The sequence below is a fragment of the Rhagoletis zephyria genome, unplaced genomic scaffold (genome assembly GCF_001687245.7).
Source record: "Rhagoletis zephyria isolate East Lansing unplaced genomic scaffold, Rhagoletis_zephyria_1.1 Rzeph_scaffold_00367, whole genome shotgun sequence".
NCBI classification, from domain to species: Eukaryota; Metazoa; Arthropoda; class Insecta; order Diptera; family Tephritidae; genus Rhagoletis; species Rhagoletis zephyria.
Genome location: NW_016157451.1, coordinates 83,186 through 104,558, shown reverse-complemented (window position 1 = coordinate 104,558; position 21,373 = coordinate 83,186). Strand labels below are relative to the sequence as shown.

The window sequence follows — 21,373 nt, the reverse complement described above, 5'->3', positions numbered from 1 at the left end:
CAGCAATACTAATGGCGTTTCCGTTTCTACAAAAAGTTTTGCATTTTAATTGCCCTGTCTTTAGCGTTTGTTCCAATAGGGCAATGAAAGGGCAACATTTTTTAGTAGAAACGAAAACGCCATTATAGTCTGTATGTAAACCTTTTCTATATTAGCCTTTGGCTATATCTCCCAAAAGCCAACGCTCATTCTACACGAATTGAGTGCATTAAAATAACAGTAGAGTCATTTTCTTTTTTCGAAAAAGCCTAAATACATAAATTCGTTAAACATGAAATTTCTTTGAGCGATGAACTAAAGAATAGTGTATATGTGTGAACATATTTATGGTGAAGAACAGAATCAAAGAACGATAAAAAATTAGGAATAGCTCAGGGAATAACTTCAATCAAAATAGAGTACTTTTGACTTTTGTAATCAAAGTTGAATTTTTCTAGTGCAATTAATTCAACATTGCACAGAATTTTTCATATAATTTTTTTAATTATATGTATCTTTAAAAATTCAAAGTCCTTTGAAAAAAAATCCTGACGTCAGAGTGAAAAACTAAAAACGCAGTTTTACTATATTTGGCACATAGCTTCGTGAGTATATCAATTCTTTCGTGTGTTTTGAATTTTGTTTTTTGTTTTTGTCGCACGGTGTAATAATATACAGGGTGTCCTGACCGGGCACTTCCGGTCGAAACCGGAAGTCGGTGATACGACCAAAATATAGAGCCTCCCCAACTTAGCAGTTCGTATTTTTTGGTTTTCCTATAAAAACTTTAAGCTCATTTAAGCAGTCCAGGCCGATTTGAAGTCAGAAGGTCATTTAGAGAAAAAAGTTAAAAAGGTAAGTTTTTTTATCCTCAGACTCTGGATCAGTAGTAAAAACATGAATGTGAAATTTAAAAAAAAATTGTCTTCCGGTCAGTATAACCCACTTCCGGTCGAAACCAGAAGTCGGTAATAGATCTAAATAACGAGCATCCGAGGAACCCGGTATAATAATGTATAACAAAAAAAGAATACAAATATAGTTACAAGGTTTATTTTCTTTGCAATGTATGTTTGTATGCAGTCCTTTTGCATTAACAGTAAAACAAACAATTTGGAAAGAAAAAAATGAATAATGCTGGATTTCCACTAGGCATTAAATGGCAAAAATTACAAATGACAAAGTTGGGCATTAAAAAATAATCGTGTCATTACGTTAAAGAAATAATCATTAAGTTCATTTACACATGGCATTTTTTTAAATGGCATACATTTTTTGTCATTTCAATGCCTAGTGGAAATTCGGCATAAGTAAGATTTTAGATTAAACAATCGATGGAAAACCGAAACAGTGTCCCTTAAATAAATACTAAAAATCCACATGTAAACATATGTAAATATACATATATATGTGTCACTTGAAAAAAGTCATAATTGTTTTCTTTAATAACTTTGGAAAGTTTTCAATGGACGTTGGTGGAAGCAATGGACGTTGGTGGCAAATACAACATATCTGCAAAGTTTCAAGCGTGTACCACGAAATTAAAAAAAATATGGCAGCATGCAGAATATCTGTCGTAGCTATATTGCAATTTTAGAAATTTTACGATTTTTTTAATTCAATAACTTAAGATACTTAAAAATTTTAAAATTAAACGGTGAAAATCTTGTTCAAACGAATAAAACTAGTGTGCCACCAAATAATAAAAATTACATTTGGGTTGTTCACACTTGCATGGTAATCAGGTTATCTGGTTATGTGCTTATATTTTTTATTCAGATTTGAGAAACTAAAATTGCATTTTTACAATTTTTATTGGCACACTCTAAAATTGTTATTTACTTGAAGAAAGTAATATAAATGTTCATAAGAAATACTGTGTTAAAATCTTGCACGTCAGTATTTAAATACTTTTAAATAATATAACTTTTAAGTTAAGGCGTGCAAGTAAACGTGTTAGATGCGTGCATATGGCACTACAGGGCGTATACGATACATACGCAATGGGTATATGGGCATGAGTGACTATTTTTATTTTACAACACTTTTATCAACTTGCAATGTTGTATGTCCAGACCACCATTTATAGTATAAATATAGCAAATGTATTTATGGCAACTTAGTCTAGATATCAACCTTGTCGTAGGTATCATATCAAAAACATACAATTAGAAGACTCTAGAGGTAGATGTTGGCCCGGTAGAAGAAGTTAAATATTGCGCCAAAAAATAAACTTTTTAATATACCACGCTTTTATAAATGGACTAAAAATTAGAAAATAATATTTCTCAGTCCCAGGGAATTTGTTTTGATAACTTTTAAATTTTAGCAAAAGTCATTATAACATATCTTTGTAAGCTTTTGATCCAGTTTTTTGTTATGTGTGATTATTGTTGTAGGCTGGTCGATCTACATTCCAATGTGCGAAAAAATACTTTTTCTCCACTTTGCCCAACGTTTAGGTAACTACCTCAGCATCATCAAGGGCGATTCTTTATTGCAAATATCGAGAATAACAGGAAAAACAAGGTTATTTTAAATATAAATTATACAAACATAACATGTAAACAGCCCCGATATCGTCCGTGTCCTCCTTCTTGGTGATTGTTTTGTGCCTTTTCTGTAGTATCCGTAAACTCTCTATTGTGTATCTTGCCCGTTCCCTTTTCTCCTTGCCCAGTATTTTAGCATTAGTTAGACCAGCTGTATGACCACTGGTAAGTACGTGTTGTGCTAATGCTATGCTGTTTTTCTTTTTTTTTATGTCAGCTTCGTGCTCTGAAAGACGAACGCCTAATGCTTGAAATGCAATACCGGCGAACGGCAAACTTCGCCGAATTGGGCAATGCTGTCGTTCACCGTTCGCCCAGCTATTTCGCCTACTTAAACAGAATTAGAGCGGGAGCGAAAACAGCTGATCCCATTTGGTCGCCTTTATAATTTGGGTGACCATATTTAGAAAAAACTAAACCATATTTAGAAATGAGGAAATGATAACAAATATAAATGTAAAACAAAGAAAGATTATTATAAATAATTTGTTTCAAGCCAGATTTAACGAATCCACAACTATATTTTTCAAACAACAAAAAAAATCGTGTTTACCCTGCAAAAATCGCGAATACTCCAGGCATGCGTGTAAAGAGTACTCCCTAAGGATCAAGGAGTACTCCAAAATTAACCACAATTCATATAAAAAATATGGTCCAATTAACATTGCGATGTCCTAGGGCAGGACCATATACTCCATCCCTGCATTACATCAGAGTAGCACAAAACTACTCCAACATATTAACAATGGCATTGTTGTTATATTTTTTCGTTTGTACACGCTTTTGTTCTTCACTTCTCAAATGCTTTTTCGAAATTAATAAAAACCAAGACAAANATCTCTACACGTTCAGCTACAGCCAGACATGCAAATGTGCATTCAAATGCTCAACTTCAATGACATTTCGTTAAAACACGAGCAGTGATCCGATAACAAACAATAAGCTGGCGCAGAGACACGAGTTGGTCCGATACAGCATGACAGAGGAACACTTTTGTAAGTACTCCAATTTACCACAAATAGACTACATGGTCCAACGATTTTTGCAGGTTAGGTTGTTTTCTTTTAAAACTTTGAAAGCAAAAAACAAATACGGCCACCTTTGGCACGCACAGCTGTCATCGCCCAGCAGGGCGATAGAAATAAATCTATCGCCATGAAACGCCGCCAAGCGAACTTCGCATTTCGCTTTGGCTGTGTTCAATTTCATATGCTTGCGGGTGTTCTAATTTTGACAGCGCGAATTTCGCTGTGAGTTCGCCGTTCGCCGGCATTGTATTTCAGCTATAATGCTCGTTCAGTTGCCCCTATGTAAACTGTGTTGCAGTTTTCGTTTTCGCTGCCTTTACATGTAATTTCATATACCACGTTGTTTTGTTGGTGGAGCTTAATTGGTGTTTTTGTTTGCGGGAAAATCGAAGATTGTGTGCAGTTGGTTAGGTATGCCAATTTTATATTAGGGTTGTTGGTGTTCATTTCGTGGTCAAGTTGTTGGTAGAACTTTGGAATGTACGTCACACTATGATATTGCTTCGTTCCGTCTGTTGTTTTCGTGGTTGCCGTTTTGTTTTGTGTTACTTCCTGTTCGATTAGGCTTTGTATTAGGTGGTGTGGGTAGTTGTTGCTGGACAGAATTCTCTTTATTTTGCGTATATTCGTCTCCCTAAATCGTTGGTGGCTTATTGTTAATATTTTGTGTATTCGATTTTTAGCTGTGTTGGACTTATACTTAAAGGGTTGCGAAGACAAATAGTTAGGCGCCCAGAGGAAGTGGGTTTTTATGTACCAATCAAGTGCAATGGAGTCGTTTTTTCGATGGACCATGACATCTAAGAATAGTATACAGATGTTTGATTCTGATTCCATGGTAAATTGCAGCTTGGGATGATATTTGTTTAGTGTTCTGAAAATAATATCCGCGTCTTTTTGTCTTGTTATAGCAACAATAACAACAATTAATTTGATGTCAATATTAAGATCTTTCTTCACTTATAATTCTCATGGCCAGATGTGTCGGTATGTTGGTGAATAAAGAGATCGCATCGAATGACACCACCAAATCCTCTTCGTGTATTTGGAAGCGTTGGGTAAAGAAGTGGAGAAAAAGTATTATTCTTTCACGTTGGAAAGCAGATCGACTAGTCATAATAAACAATTTATGAGTTAGAAAATGAAAAACGTGGGGCGCATGTAATAGACCTGAATTGATATGAAGAGTAATATATGAATGTGTGTGGGTATATGAATAACGACCGCTTAGAATCGATCTCAAATTTGTACTTTCGCTGTAGAAATTTTAGGTCTATGTTTTGTAGATTGACTATTGTCAATTAAATCTAATGCTTTGTATTGAATGCGCTTCAAGTTTTTCGTTTTCAATCTCATAAATTGTTTATAATGACTTTTGCTAAAATTTCAAAATCAAAAGTTATCAAAACAAATTCTATGGGACTGAGAAATATTATTTTCTAATTTTTAGTTAGTTTAGTTTAGTAATTTATTTAAGTTTTAATTGAAATACAAATTCGCGATTGAATCTTGTTCTCTATACAAAACTGATGATAATTCATTTTCTAAGATAGGTGTACCACCATTTTCGACCAAAAACACGTTTGTGCCGGAAAATGTAACAACTCGTGAGATTTTCTCATATTCGTCTTTCTTAAATACACACTTATTTGGTATATATGGATATAGTAAAAGCATGCATATAATGTATAAGTACAAGCGCCCTGGCCCAAATATTAATCATTTTGGATAAAAACCCAAGATTTTGGTAACAAATTTAAGCTGCATAGAGGTTGCCTTAATATACATATTGTACACAGTGATCGGACTTTCAAAAAAATTTGTGTGGTAGAATCTGGAAAAGATATGAGGTAGATTTAAAAAAAATTTGGTAGATCTCAGGTTTTGGATCAAACTTTGTACAAAAATTTAAAAAAATTCTGCAAGGTTTCACCTAAATTGCAAACATTTTAATTAGAATGAAAAAAATATATATTTTAATATAATATAGTTTGTGATTAAAGTTGCTAAAAATTGCGTTGAGTTTTGCCAATTTTCGCCCTTGACAGTGTAAAGCAGTTCCTTCCATACCAAGATGTTTTTCAAACATATTTTGAGGGATTTCTGCAACCTTGCGGAGTGCTGCCAGCTTTTCTTTTTATCACATCACGATGTTGCGAACAAATGTGGCACAATTCTCAAGTAAAAGTAAACATCGCCTTAGAAACTTTAGATGCGCTGAAATTTGCTAATACTTTCACAAAAATCGCCGTTTTTTTAACATTTTCGCTATTAATTCTTTTTGTAAATCATATATTTTGCAACTTAACACAATGAATACACGGTTCCTGTCGAAAAATTGATTATTGAACAAATTTACTATTTTACAGTTTATTTCATTCTCCCATTCGGCTTTGTTGATAGTGTTTAGTGTTGGACATTTTTTGCTCTTAAAATTAAGAAAATTATGTCGAACAAAAATAAAACTACTCAAAAACGCGAATATGTAGTAGATCTCAGACCTTGTGTGGTAGCTGCTCAAAAAAGTGGCAGATCTACCACAATGTGGTAGAAGTCCGGTCACTGATTATACAATCATACAAATACAACTATACAAATACAGAGTGAAATATACAAAAAGCGTGCACAAGAAAACGGCAGAAGCTATTATTTTTTAATCTTTCGAAAATTTAAGGTTGACAAATCCACTTAAATTGTGGTGCTACCAACGCTATTGCTGACGCCGATCGCAATGTCGACATTCTTTGGAGTTGATGACTGCTAGTGCCGCTGCTGACGCTCCACCAGCTGAATCGAAAGCATTCGACATGACAAAGGCGCCGAATGGGCCGCGTAAAATTTTAAAAATAGAAGAGGAATGTTGGCTTTTCGGAATATATTTCGATGTTATAACAACACTTCTATATGTAAGAAGAATAATTTATCTATATAAAACAACATTAATGTGCATCGACTGCTGATCAAATTTATATTACCAAAAATCAGAAAACTGGGAAGCAAAATATATTAGCAGACCTAGTTAATCGGTTCGCACATTCTAAAATTTGCCAAACCAAAATAAAAAAGCACATATAAATGTTAATTGCTATTGCTTTCTGTGCTTTAAATGTTTGATCATTTGAGAAAAAAAGTACTGGGGCTATGGCATTAGCATAGTCGTTTATATTTTTGGTATTTAGAGCAAATAATAAAATTGACTTAATTTACTGTCGGGAAAAGTGAAGCCCACATTGAAAACAAATCATTATTTAAGGGGAGCCGAAGATTTAGCACTTGGAAAAAATTAAAAACGGAAGATTTATACAACAAATTGGAACAAATAGTTCTCTCAGCGACTATGTGCATGGACGTATGTATACATATATATACAATATAAGTATATTTATATATATATATAAATACATACACACATACGTATTTCCAATACTTTCATTTGCGACAAAATATTCCAAACGCGACGATAAATAAAAATACAACTTTTACAATATTTCGAAGTTCGAATTACTTTCGAAATCTGTATATATAATACGCGAAGGGATTTTTTTGTTCAGGACAAAAGATCTGCACCGTTCGCTCGATTTTCAAGACTGTGGTGTCAAAAGCTGTGGTGTTAAAGCGCTTGCCCTGCAGATGTGCAAACTGGTTTTGTTTTTTTCGAACAGAGTTGCCACCTGTTGAAAAATTAAATTCAAACTATTTAGTAATCAATGCCATTATATCCGCACCGTTCGTTCGACTTTCCAAAATGATGTATAAAATTAAAAGGCTTGGGATACAGATATGCAATAAGGTTTTGCGTTTTTGAAAAGAGTTGCCACCTTTTAAAAAATTATATTCAAATTATCTAAAAAATCAATTACTACAAAATGGGTATCAATGGAAATTGCTTTGAAAATCTTTGTTTCTTAAGTTAACTTTGAGAAGGTTGCCACCTATTTAAAAAATCTAATTCAATTTGAATTAAGGGAATTAGTAGTGAGAAATATGTTTCAACATATGAGTGCCAAACGAAAGGGGTTCAGAAGGTAGTAGTTTGAAAATATTTTGAACAGGGTTGCCACTCGTTTGAAATGTCGAATTTAGTTAACTTATCCATAAGTTATATGAAATTTCAAAATATGGATGTCAAACGAAAGAGTGTTATTAAGTATTTAGTTTGAACACTAAGAATATTTTTGAGGTGTTGGAGGAGGGTAGCAACCTGTTTAAAAATTATATACAAGTTAAATGTATTAATAAGATATGGGTATCAATCGAATGGGTTTTAAAAATCTTTATTTCTGAACTATATTTAGCAGAGTTGCCACAGGTTTAAAAAATAAAATTCAACCCAATTCATCAGTTAATTAAAGTATGTATCGCAATGTTAGACGAAGGATATTTGCAAATGTCTTAGCGCGAATCTAACTACTTTTGAAGAGGGTTTCCACCTGTTTAAATTTCGAGTTTACTTAACTTTTACTCAAGTTATTTGAAATATGCAGCGGAAGGGTGTTAAGATAACTTGAGTTTGAATATTTAGAATGTTTGAAGAGGCTTGCCACGTATTTATAAAGTGATATTCAAATTATTTTTTAAGTTGGATGAATTATTAAAAGATGGTATCATCGAAATGATTTTGAAAAGGCTTTATTTCTGAAATGTATTTAGGAGGGCTCTGTTTAAAAAATTAAAGTCAAATTAAATTAAGACAACTACGTAATTCAAATATGTATTAAAATGTGGGTGTATATATTGGCGTCAAACGAAAGAGTGTTAAGAAATCTTTAGTTTGAACATTAGAAATAGTTTCTAGGTGTTTGAAGAGAGTCACCATCTGCTCAAAAGTTCAAATTAATGGAAAAGTTAAATGAATTAGGCTTTATTTCCGAAATATATTTAGGTGGGTTGCCACGAGTTTTATAATCTGCATTTAAATTATTTGATAAGTTAAATTAATTTTTAAGGGATGGATATCCATCGAAATGGGTTTGAAAAGGCTTTCAGGGAGGTTCTGCAATTCACTTCCGATTGAATTTAAACCAAATTCGCTTCGAACTCAAATTGAGCTATGTAGAAGTTCACTCGAAAATAAATTGTACAACCTGCCTCTTTATTTCTGAAATATCGGAGGTCAAATTAAAGGCCTTGGCCTGTGTGTGTATGCGAACAGGTTTTATTTTTTGAAATTATAAACTTTTTATCGTTACAGGGTGATTTCAAATTTGGTAATATTAAAAACCGACTATGCGAAACGGCTGCACGATACCCTGACTAGCATCGGGAATAGTTTGTAGGTTTTTGAAATTCTATCTTGGGCGTTTTAACGCCGTACGGGTTCACTAGTTCTAGTTATTATACATACATGCATATGTATATTCCGTAAGTTACTTGTTTTATCGTGATTAGTAGTCCAATCCTGATCTTGTTGCAAAAAGAAAATCATGGAGCTTACAACTAGACTAGGGCTGTCAGACGTCCTGTTTTCCAGGAATTGTCCTGATTTAGACAAATTTTCCTGGCTTTTTTAATGAAGGTCAATGCGGACACTCAACTAATTTTTAGCAGACTTTTGTATTAAAAAAAGGTTGAGTTTTTTGGCATTAGTAGTCGGAAGTCGAAACGGAACGTTCTTTCTAACCTTTTTTCCTGTTTAGTTTATTTGGGTCATAGATTCTACCCAGTAGATAATTTTAGGACCTAAAATGGCTTCCAGAAGGCCTTTCTGAAAGTCATTCCTTTTTCCGTCTTTTTTTGTATGGAGTGGCACAAATTGAAGGGCTTTTGCTTGCGCTACCCAAAGAAGAGCTTCCAGAAAGGCTTTTGTAGGACGTACTTCAGAATAGAGATGGGCACGGGACTAAATATTTAGTCCCGATCCCGCCCATCTCGAAATTAAAGTATAATAATAATAAATAATCATAATGATTATTAATTAAAGCACGTCTTTGGATAACCGTTCAATGATTAAATACCAATATGAGAATTTTTTAATGATGATTATTTAATTGAAAATTGTTAATTAATTCATTAATTTCAATTACATGACTATTTTGTTATTTTTGATCATTTGCAATTATTTTTGACTTTTTTAATTACACGATTAATATAATTATTTCATTAATTTCAATTATCAATCAACAAGCCAAACTACAGACAAAAATTAAGAATATATTTTAACTCATGAATTATTTACTTTTAGTAGCATTTAATGAAAAATGCATTTAAATTTATCTTCGAAAGTTCGAAATATTTATGTGTTTGTTTTGCCTTTTAATTAATACTCAAAAAATGTAACACTAATTATTGGCAAATCTAAGACTGCTAAATAAAAATGTGTAGTATTTTAAAGTGTACTCAATCAAAAGGTTTTATTGTATATTCATGAATTCGTTTTATTTTTTGAGTCCCAAAGTAGTGGTTTCGGTCCAGTATTTTTCTGTCTATTTTGAACTAGTATGAGACTGTAGTAGAACATCCCCATGTTAAAAATACCAGTGGATTGCATGAAAAAAATAGTTGGCTGACTAGTTAGGCATGCGGTTCATACTAGTTGTGAGGAAGTTTATAACTGGTATATTTGACTACAGGGTTATGTAGGGTTGCCAACATTTTCTAAGAAATGTATAGTACTTTTTCAAAAAAATCTGAAAAAATATAGTACACTTCAAATATATATAGTATTTTTTTAAAGAAAAAGTAAAAATGCTTTTTAAGTGTGCATAGTTTTTCTCTCTTATGCATTTCCTCTATAAAAAAATATATATTTCTTTGAAAGTATCATATGCTTTATCGCTATCAATATTTAAATTAATGTAAATGAAAATTTAATTTTTTATTAGTGAGATATTCGCTTTATTTCTCTCATCTCACCATTTCAAAATCTTATTAAAAAAAATCTTTCTGTGAATGCCGAAGTTGCAGGAATAGAAAGGATAAGCGAAATAATTTTAAGTAAATTTGGTAAATCTTTCCAAGTATTTTTTAAAATGTTGCCATTTTTGATCTGTGCGCCCATTGTTTTAAAGTATATTTATTTTAATATTGATATTTCAGTATAAATGTCATCGATTTTAAAACATTTCTTTCTTACAAGTGACTGAAATATATTTATATTTATAATTGAAGAAATATAGTATTTTTGCATACTATATTTTTTTTCCAACAGTATATAGTATGCATACCCAAAAAATACTACAATAGTATATATTATAGTACGGTTGGCAATCACGGTTGCCACACGCCAAACATTTTTCTTACCAGAATTTACAAAAAAGGTTTCCTAAAAGTTACCAAGTAAAAAACAACGTTTTATTATACAATAAACTGTAAAAACAAACCTCGTGCGTGCTCCGGGCTATTACCGTTTCGAATCTGGTAATGCATTTTAAGGTGCACCTCAACTTTTCTTGAAATGTGGCGCTCAAAGCCTCATATAATAACTAGATACATTTACATACGTATATACATAGTTACATTTTTATTCAATCTCTGTATACGTACGTGTATAAAGAAGAATATAACAAAAATTTGTGAGACAAAAAAGAACACATAAATATTTTTGCAACACATGCTTTAAAAATATACTTTTCATAAAACGCGCTTTAAGCTGTTGGCTTTTGAACGGGATCTTAGCCTCAGAACGAAAAATTATTAAAAAAAATCGACTTAAGTGCATATACCGAAGCGCTAAAGAGCCCAAATACACCGCAAAAACTGCTGCTCAAACCTCCTTTTTTCATTTCCTATATATATATGTATGGATCAAAAATCTGCCAATAAGTTTTGAACGTCTGGCATATTTCGTTATATCAATTCACGGCTCGGCATTTCGCGTTGCATATCGAACAAATTAGATGTGGTATCACCATACATATAATAACACGTATAGATGATTTTCAATAAAATAACATTAAGATAAGATTTCCAGGCTTCATCTATTGGACTTTAAACCTCTCGACACAAAAACCTGTAAATACTGACGCGATAAATATTGAATACGTAGTATTTCCGCGCGATCCATCTCTATTTTGAAATCCATCAATATGGAACACGATTCAAATATCACAATAAATATTGAACCTGTGACAGGCGCCCCACACTGTGATAGATTAACGAGTAGACTGCCCAGTGATAATTTTTTTTCGATATGTGGTTAGTTATTTTTGCAGAGCGCTGTGTTGCCTGATCAATGCAGTTGTTTCCAGTAGTGTTGTCACCGCCACACACAACCACAGTACAATTTATCAAATTAATCCAACTTTTTTACTCTGACTTTATACCCCGCAAACTTACCAAAAGTTACCAAAATAAAAAAAAAATACCAAGTTACCAAGCACTCAAAAAGTTACCTATTTTGGTCACAAGTGACCAAATGTGGCAACCGTGTTGGCAACCCTAGGCTTATGTCGCATTTACCATTGCATGACGCCAATTTGTATTTAATAGCAGCTCGCTCACTGGGGCTTTATTGTTATCCCATTGCCCGTTGCTTAGCATTGGAACAGAAATTTAATACAATAACAACGGTAATCAAGTTATCTGTCTGCTGGGCGCACGTGTACTATTCTACAGCTTCACAATCGCCGCCTAATGCGTGTACATTTGTATTTGGATGCGTGCGGCCATACGCTCAAGTTCAGGACACAGTGCGCAGCGTGCAATATGCAATAAACGTCGTGTGGCAATAAGCATGTGGCAACATACAATTAAAGTGTATCACGCGCGAGTTTAATAGGACAAATAAGTGCATATACATATCTCATTTATGTACCCAGTAGAAATTTTATGCATACGATATTGCAGTTGGTGGCATGAGCTTGCTGCTGTGTATACATGTCAGTATAAATGAACCTTCATTTCCATTTAACACGCGTGGTTTCTCAGAGCGTATGCGTACTCTAACCATACACTTGTACTACTGCTGTATGCATATGGCTGTATTAATGTTTCAAACATACAAAAATGCATTAATGGAACAGTATTAAAGCATTCTTACAAGATATGTATCCCCATATTTAACTGCTACTTTGATACATTTTAATATACGGGGACATACAAAAAGGTATGCAAATGCATATCTTGTAATAGCCCGTTTGTGCTGAAAATAGTATCGCACAACACGTTCGTTCACTACAATTTTTGTACAAGACTGAAAATATTACAAAAATTCCAATTCAAATTTATCAAGAAATGTTAAAATAATGACAACGTACATTCGCTTGCGATTCTCTAGAATTTGAATTTATTCGTGGAAATTCATGACTACGCATGAATTGTTCACACGAATTCACTCATATAGCAAGCATTCTTCGTGAATGCATACAACCGATTTCTACTGGGTACATATGTATGTATGTGTGTAGGTAACAGCGCATCTGCGTTCACAAGTTCGTGATGCAACAGGAGTTTATTTCGTACTTCCTGAAATATTTATCTAGAGATACCTCTCGTTCACTGGAAGAAAGACATAACTCAAACAAATAAAAAGTAAAACGGCAAAAGCGGCTGCAAAATTTTTTAACAGATTTTTCCGCTTGACCATACAGATTAAAAAAATAAATATAACCAAATATAATCATCAAATTTAAATAAGAGCACAATACTGTAATCAAATATTCATACGGACAATGATTAATTGCTTTCTGGTTATATTTGCCAGCAATGTTGAAATGAATAAAATTTACAAGATAGAAAATTTTACGAAACATCAAAGGGGCAGTGGCTTTTTATGCATGCTTCACTTAAAACTTTTTTGTTATTCTTCCAAAAAACGAGAGATCTGTACTACATGTATGCATGTATTGCATGTATGCATGTATTGTGTTGGCTGATATACCGCACATGTTCTACCTAACTATATTAATTCAAAAATTGTAATTTTTGATATGATGTGCCAGAAATGTTCACAAATATTATATTTACTTTCCTGCAAAGACTGAAGTACCATTATTGCAATTTGCTGCAAAAAGCACAGTAAATACTTCCTTCCCCATATGAATTTTATTTGCAATTTTTGACAAACGGATGAACACACTTATGTACGTATATCGCACTTTTAATAACATAGAGAACCATTTCAAAATTTCAAGTTTAAGGGAAAACACAATTCGCCGTTTTTGGGCAGTTTAGTTGCCTCTTATCAAGCTTAGTAATTGTATGATGAAATCTCAAAAAATGTAAATTTTGAATCACATCTCTATACTATTAAACGAGCGATATGTACAGTACATATCGTTCCCCTTATGCCAGAAACAAGAATGTATAAAAATTAAAATGTTGGAAAATCAAGTTTGAAAGTTTATGTAACATTCATGTAATTGACGTTATAAAATATGTGGTTTCGGTGTACGCAAGGTATTCTTAGTAAATCCAATAACTCAAAATTTGTAAATTTGCACATTTATGCTTTTGGCATGAGGGAGACGATATGTTTCCTTTTTAGTAAAAAGTATTAGGTTGATTTCCACTAAATCACTTGGCAATGCTTCTTTTAAAATTACAGTGTTTTCGATTCGTACGAAAAAAGTACGCCAAAGTAATTCATTAGAAACCAGAACTCCGCGTCGTATGAGTGATATTAAATAATTTAGTTCTCGTTCATACGACTCAGACTAGTCAGATCGGCATTCTAAAAGCTGAGTTATGCAAGACTTAGACTTGACTTGACTTGAAAATTGTATATCTGACAAATGAACAGCGCGTGTAGGTAGTTACCCAAAAAAACTAATTCACTTAGAAACTTGGAGGACTATAGATTTTTGATTTCTAAGCAAAATTTCTAAGTGCAATATAATTTGTTGGACAAATGTAATTCATCTGACAATCGAAAAGCAAACTTTCAAATAAAGACAGATAATAAAATAAAAACAATCACAATTTTATACGCGTAAATACGTTTATTTTAATGGTAAATTTGTATCAATTTTGGTGTAAAAACAAATTAAACTTTTACAAATACAAGTGCTGAGAATCAAAACTAAGAGAAAAGGTAATAGGTGACACGCTGAGTAATCGCGTCTAAGTTTCTAGGTAAGTCAAGTCAAGTCTAAGTCTTGCCTAACCCAGCTTAAAGTCGTTGTGTTTAATAACAAATAGACAATTTTCCGTTTTTGTGTTGAAAATGGGTAAAAGAAATTAAAAAAACACTTAAAATTTTAAATGAATGATGATCATAAAAAATATTGATTTATGATTATGTTGATTTTTTTCTGGCAATATTTAGCAAAAAATTGAGAATTTTTAAAATTTCGATACATTAAATTCAAGCTCCCTGGTTTCCCGCGAATATTTACTTCGATATATCGGTATTTGACAATGTGGTATCGCGGTTCTTATGTACCGAAATTAACTCTTGAAGACCAATGAAGCATGTTTTACAAAGAGTGATTTTGCCCGTAACAAATACATATATATGTAAATTTTGAAAAGCTCTTTCTTGCTTTTGCGTTTTTTACCTCTTATTGTTTTTTTGTTGAAGAGAGAAATATTTTTACAAAATATAAAAAAAACTTAAAAAATGCGCATACCTTGTGACTCCAAAGGCTTTATATATGTATGTAGTTACTTTAGTTGAATAAAATTTTGAAAAAAAGCCGGATGGAGCTAATCAGGGCTATTACGAAATCCGTAGTAGAAAATCTACGAATTCGAATGCCTGCTACGTATACGAAAAAATTGCTATCACTGAATCCGAGTGAACTCGAAAATAACTTTTGCTTAGTGCAAAAGAAACAATGGATTTATGTATGCCATTTTGCTCACGCTGCCCCAGCAAGTGCAATGGCCGAGTGAGAAAAGCACTAGACTGTCAATTGAGAGATCCGAGTTCGAGTCCGAGTCATCGGGCAGCGAGCTTTTTTATATTTTTTTATTTAATTTTTGTTTCTTTTTAACCGACTTCCAGTTCGTCGGAATATATTTTTTTTTATGTATGTTACCGCATAACTTTGGACCACGTCAACCGATTTTGATAATTCTTTTTGCATCGGAAAGGCAGTGTCTTAGAGGTGGTCCCATACTGATATCTGGTTTAGATCCGATCAATGGATCATGAAATATATATACACTTAGGTTTTTTTTATGCGGTACATGCGTTCCTCAGAAAGCCGCATAAAAAAAAATCCGCATAAAAAGTTCTTTACTTTCATACAAAAACAGGGGATGCGTTCCAGCATTTTCCAAAACCGCATAAATTCAGATACTCCATGTAAAAAAAAAATCTAAAAAACCGCATAAAAAATCCAGTGAGGCAATATTAAGCAAAAAAACAATTTATTTCTTCACTTCAACGCTAATTATTCCATGTAAAACTGAACATTGATGAAATAAATAAAATTGTATCTGTATTTTAACCAAAAACAAAAAAAAAATACCACAATAAATACATGAATTATGTAAGAATACAAAGACAAACTATTTATCAGAAGCATTGCCTCTTACTCACTGACAAAAAAGTAAGAAAAACTCTCAAAAAAGAAAAATCGCTACAGCGAAAAAATGGTTTGAAAAACCGCATAAATTCAAATCTTCATAAAAAAAGCCGCATAAAAAGAGACCTAAGTGTATATATATTAATTTTTTTATATGAGAATTGAAGTCGGTTTGGTTTTTTGATAAAAAATTACTTGTTTTAATATTTATTTTTTTTTAGTTTAGATATTACTCCTTGAAAGAGAAAAATATTATTTTTTTTAAGTAATTTAAATATTTTTTTAAACTAATTTTTATGATATTAAAGTAATTAGGTTTCTTTCCTAATAAATTGTTGTTAAAATATTAGTTCCTCGCTTCATAATAAATATTCATTCATGAAAGTGTCCAGCAGATGAATGTATGTATCTACATACGTATGCATGTGTGTATGGCATTGATATTTTACGTCTACTTTTACACAAATATATGGAATTATATACTATAACAAATTTGGAGTATAACAAATATATATTATTAACAATTATGCAGCTCTTTTCCATTATTTTTAAGACTCAGTTATTTTAAATTTTGTTCTGACAGCATAAACTTGTCGTAGAGTATCTGTACGGAACTTCATTACGAACGGATTCAATGAAGGCACTGTACGAATTTCGAATTTACGAAAATTGAAGCCCCGATGGATTCTGTGATAGCACTTTCGTAGATTTCGCGAAAATTGAAGCTACGATGGATTCTGTGATAGCCCTGAATTATTTGTTTTGGTTGATTCTATTCAATAACTCTCTTTTGTAGATGAATATATGTACATTGCCACGCACGTCTTCTCTTATAAGATACTAACTAAACAATTTCTTTATACACTGATTCAAAATACTTTGAAAATCCGAATAACATAAAGTCAAGTTTGACATTCAAGGTTGCAATAATTCGCATAAAGCTGAAATTTGGCACGAATGTTGCGAACACCAATATAAATTAAATGTTCCCATTGATCCCACATCTGCAAAAAAATTTATTTATGGTCAAAGATCGTATATATGAATTTTTTGTACGAATTTCGAATTTACGAAAATTGAAGCCCCGATGGATTCTGTGATAGCACTTTCGTAGATTTCGCGAAAATTGAAGCTACGATGGATTCTGTGATAGCCCTGAATTATTTGTTTTGGTTGATTCTATTCAATAACTCTCTTTTGTAGATGAATATATGTACATTGCCACGCACGTCTTCTCTTATAAGATACTAACTAAAGAATTTCTTTATACACTGATTCAAAATACTTTGAAAATCCGAATAACATAAAGTCAAGTTAGACATTCAAGGTTGCAATAACTCGCATAAAGCTGAAATTTGGCACGAATGTTGCGAACACCAATATAAATTAAATGTTCCCATTGATCCCACATCTGCAAAAAAATTTATTTATGGTCAAAGATCATATATATGAATTTTTTGCATTTTTCAGCCAAACGGTAATTTTTATCATAAAATATGTTAGACAAAAGTGTAGGTCATGCAATTTTCTACAAAAACAATTTCTGAGATATAGCGATTAAAAAATTTTGTACTACTTAACATGCACAATTTCCACTCCACTCATGAGGCAGTATATTGTTTAACTAAATAATGTATGAAATAAAATAGCATCGTTGGAAGTATTTAAAGCGGTGTGAATTAGAAGTAATTAGAGAAAACTATTAATCTAATTGAGTTTACAAGAAATCCTACCTGTGGCACTTGACTATAATTTTTCATGTACAATTTTCAGTTGTATTCGAATACATAGGTAAAATAAACGAAAATATAACAGTTTTTAAGATATAGTCAAAAAGAGTGCACCCACTTAACTGCTTTTTTTGGGTACAGCTGGCTAATCTCAAAATGATTTTTACGATAGCGAAGCTTACTAAATTTGCTATAATCTATGTAAACAACACTTTGCAACCGGATTAGTAGTTTAGAAGATTTACATAAAATTTTGAATTATTCTAAAAATAAGTCCAAATAAAATTTACTTTTGATACAAATATCAACATGAAAGAACTTGTTAACTTCCGGATTCTTGGACATCAAAACATGATCTTTTATAAATATAATAAGACCATGCTTATCTAAATAGAATAATTAAAGTAGAAGTTATGAGCACTTAAGTAATAATACATACAAAAAGTTTCCATACAAAGTTATGAATTTTATTTATATGGAATCAGTACATAACCGTTTTATAGATAACTGCACGATTTCCACTTTCCTATTTTTATGATGAACCTTACCGTTTGGCTGAAAAAAGCAGAAAGCGATCTATGGCACCTTTGACCTTAAATAAATTTTTTGCACACCTGGGATTATTGTAAGCTTTTCCTTTATAATTGAGCTAACCTGACAGGACTATCACCTAACATTTTAAGTTTTTTGCAGTTTCGTCCATATACTGGTTTTTAATAATAACAAAAATTTATTATTTGAAGTAGTAGTTGTTTTTAAATTCGAATATGTAGATCTTTAAAGAGTATTCTACCATTTGCTGTTCAAAGCTGAATTTCGATAGAAAACATATAATTACAAAAAATTTAATAAAGTGAAGAAGAAAAGTTGAAACTTAATAAAAGCTTGTAATGAGCTAGGGCCTTTCTGTGTAAAAGTAAACGTATGTGTGCTGATTTTTTGAATTAATTACTTACCTGTATATTTTTATACCCTTTTTTTATACAGGTCCCAGACAAAAGATGTCAAATCCTTTTGCTCACAGCGAATTTTTCACTCACTCTTTACTTTAGTTATTGAAATTGTTTTTACTTTACGTCCGATAATACGCACTACTGTGCGCACTTTATGTATTTAATTTAAAGTATGTATGTAATTGTATTGTTGTTGTTTATTTCTAAACTTTTATCTGTTTATCCATCAGAATTATTTTTAGTTGCTATCAGATCATTTTGCTTGCTAAAGCGCACTTAGTTGTTCACTTAGTTACTGGCTTAGATAAATAACTTTTGTTCGACGCTTTGTGTTAGAACCTTTTTCGGTTGGCACTTTCACTTTTCATTTGAAAGTCCCGATAAGACCACAATACATATATGTATGTAGGTAAAACTTATTTTTTTACAAAAAATATCAATCGATCGACTGTCTCGTAGACAATCTGAATAAGCTTTTCCCCTTTTGCGCGTCTGAAACTTTTATGAAAAATCTAAAGATTTACGTTTTTTGATCTCACGTGAGTAACTAAGAGTATGAATTATCTTTTTGATTCTTTGTTTACTTTATATTAACTTTAGCGATAATCTTTGTTTTTGTTCGGTTTCTCTGCTTTACAAGGAACCTATTCCGACGATATCTCATATAAAACTGACGAGACACCGGCATTTGTTGCGCTAAATATACAGAATGTTTTAGGGAAAATATTGTGAGAATCTGCAGGGCATGGGAAATTTTTCATTCAGATTAAAGTATCGGGCATACGCATGTATGTGAAGTGAGTAAGGAAAATTTGAATAAGGCAGATTGAGTGGCAAAACAGGTTCGTATGAAGGCTTAACAAGGTTTTATATTATTTTTTTTTTTAACTCGGTTTGTCAGTTTTATCTCTCTTTTTTACCAAATTAAATACTTGTCACTAGTTTTAAATATAATTTGTAAATTTATAGGATGTAAGAGTATATGAGAGTAAAATTTTTTACAAATGAAATCGAAATGTCGAAGAATCTCAGTATATAAGAACATATGTATATAGAAACTGAAATATTTTCACCGTGAATTTATAGAAGTAGAGCGCCTATAAATATGTAATATTGCGCAAAAGTCAAATCCTGATTTGAAACGAAACGAATTTTAGTTTGTCTATCAAATATTTGATATAATTTCAAAAGTTTTCATTGAATCGGATGAGAGTGGTCATCTAACAATATAACAGGTACCAAATTTAATTTTTTTCATAATTTTATCATATTTTTTAGTTATGCTGGTTCTAGAGGTACGATGTTTCGCCCATAAGTACCGAAACTACTTATTTTAATGTAAACTGATCTCTACAGAAATATGAAAAGGTAAATACAGCAGTAGTTGCAAGTAGGTTGAAGTCGTTTCTTTTAGAATTTTTCAGTCCCCTTCAACTCAAAATATAGATACGAGTATTTAGTAAATATTAAAAAAAAATATTTTGGAAATGTAAATATGTATTAACCTTGGCAATCCTCGGTATCAAATATGTATTATAAAATAAGTTTTTAAATATTTCAGTTGAGTGCAAACTAATTCTGAACACATTAAGTAGGGTGCTTTCATATACAGCAATACCATTCGTCAGGTCTCTTAGTCATTCACTTTTTTATATTTCCCGTCAACTCTCTAAGCGCAGGCGCATTTCTTCCTACAAGAATTTCCCAAATCATCTACACTTGCAAACCTTTATATGTATGTATGTATACACAATTATGTACATATGGATATGTGTGTATATTGTACCGATAAAGAACTAGCAGCTGACATAGTAAGTGCATTTTCACTGCACAGGTGGAAAAGAAGTCAGGTGAATTGTTTGAAACTTTTTCCGCGGAATTTAATGCTAACCCTTTTAATGTGCTTCCTGTTTTTAACATTAAGGGCCAATTTCACAATGCGTAGTTAACTCAGAATCGGCAGTTAACTAGAGATTTTCAGTACAAAAATCTGTAGTTAACTGCCGATTCTGAGTTAACTACGCATTGTGAAATTGGCCCTTAGTGTTGGTATCAGACAATTTTCGTAAAATGTATTCACATACTACTAAGTAAATATATTGATAACGAGAATATTTTCGTACATACATATCTAATATTTTCTATCCTATTCCTTTTCTTAAATTTTTACTTTGAATGTCTTAAGCTTTCAGCGTACAATCTAATCAGGCATACTGCATATTGCTTGCAAATAATTTTATACCTTATCCATACACACATATTTGCACAGATAAATTATTTTATTTATTGCAGTACTATAAAAATGGGGATTTCTTTGCAAACGTGGATAAGTATTCCGGAGGAAACAAAATGAAAAGAACCATTTGGTTTCACCAGATGAAAGTTGTAGACTTTTCTTATCGTCTGTAAATGAGGAGATCTAGGTAAAGTTTTTGTTTATTACCTTTAGTCAGAGACCGAAAATAGCTGGTCCACATTAAACACATAGTAACTTTTTCTATAATTAACAATTAATTTTTTACTTTTTGTGATATATCACTGTGAAAGCGTTTTATGCGAGGGAGCTTACTGTTAATGACTGTGAGAAATGGAATCGCTAACGAAAGTAAAGGCCAACCGAAGATATTTATGCATTTTTTTTTGTTGAAAAGGTGAGTTAGTAAATTTAATTAAAACAAAAAAGTAAAACAAAAGGTCAATTCGAAATTAAAAAAAAACACA

The 21,373-nt window shown here is 31.9% G+C and overlaps 1 protein-coding gene across 3 annotated transcripts in view; it reads right to left on the bottom strand.

Annotated features, from left to right (window-relative positions):
* The window catches only part of LOC108359255 (ras-related and estrogen-regulated growth inhibitor-like protein), a 110,677-nt gene that overhangs the window by 29,900 nt on the left and 59,404 nt on the right, over nucleotides 1–21,373 (bottom strand). Inside the window, exon 1 of one of the 3 annotated variants that reach the window (XM_017611012.1) lies at nucleotides 18,656–19,512. The exons of 1 other annotated variant lie outside the window; for it this stretch is intronic. The gene's annotated coding sequence lies outside the window, so the exon portion shown is untranslated. Of the gene's footprint in view, nucleotides 1–6,965; nucleotides 6,988–18,655; nucleotides 19,513–21,373 lie in introns of those variants that run through there. One more of the 3 variants, XM_017611017.1, reaches the window with a different exon arrangement.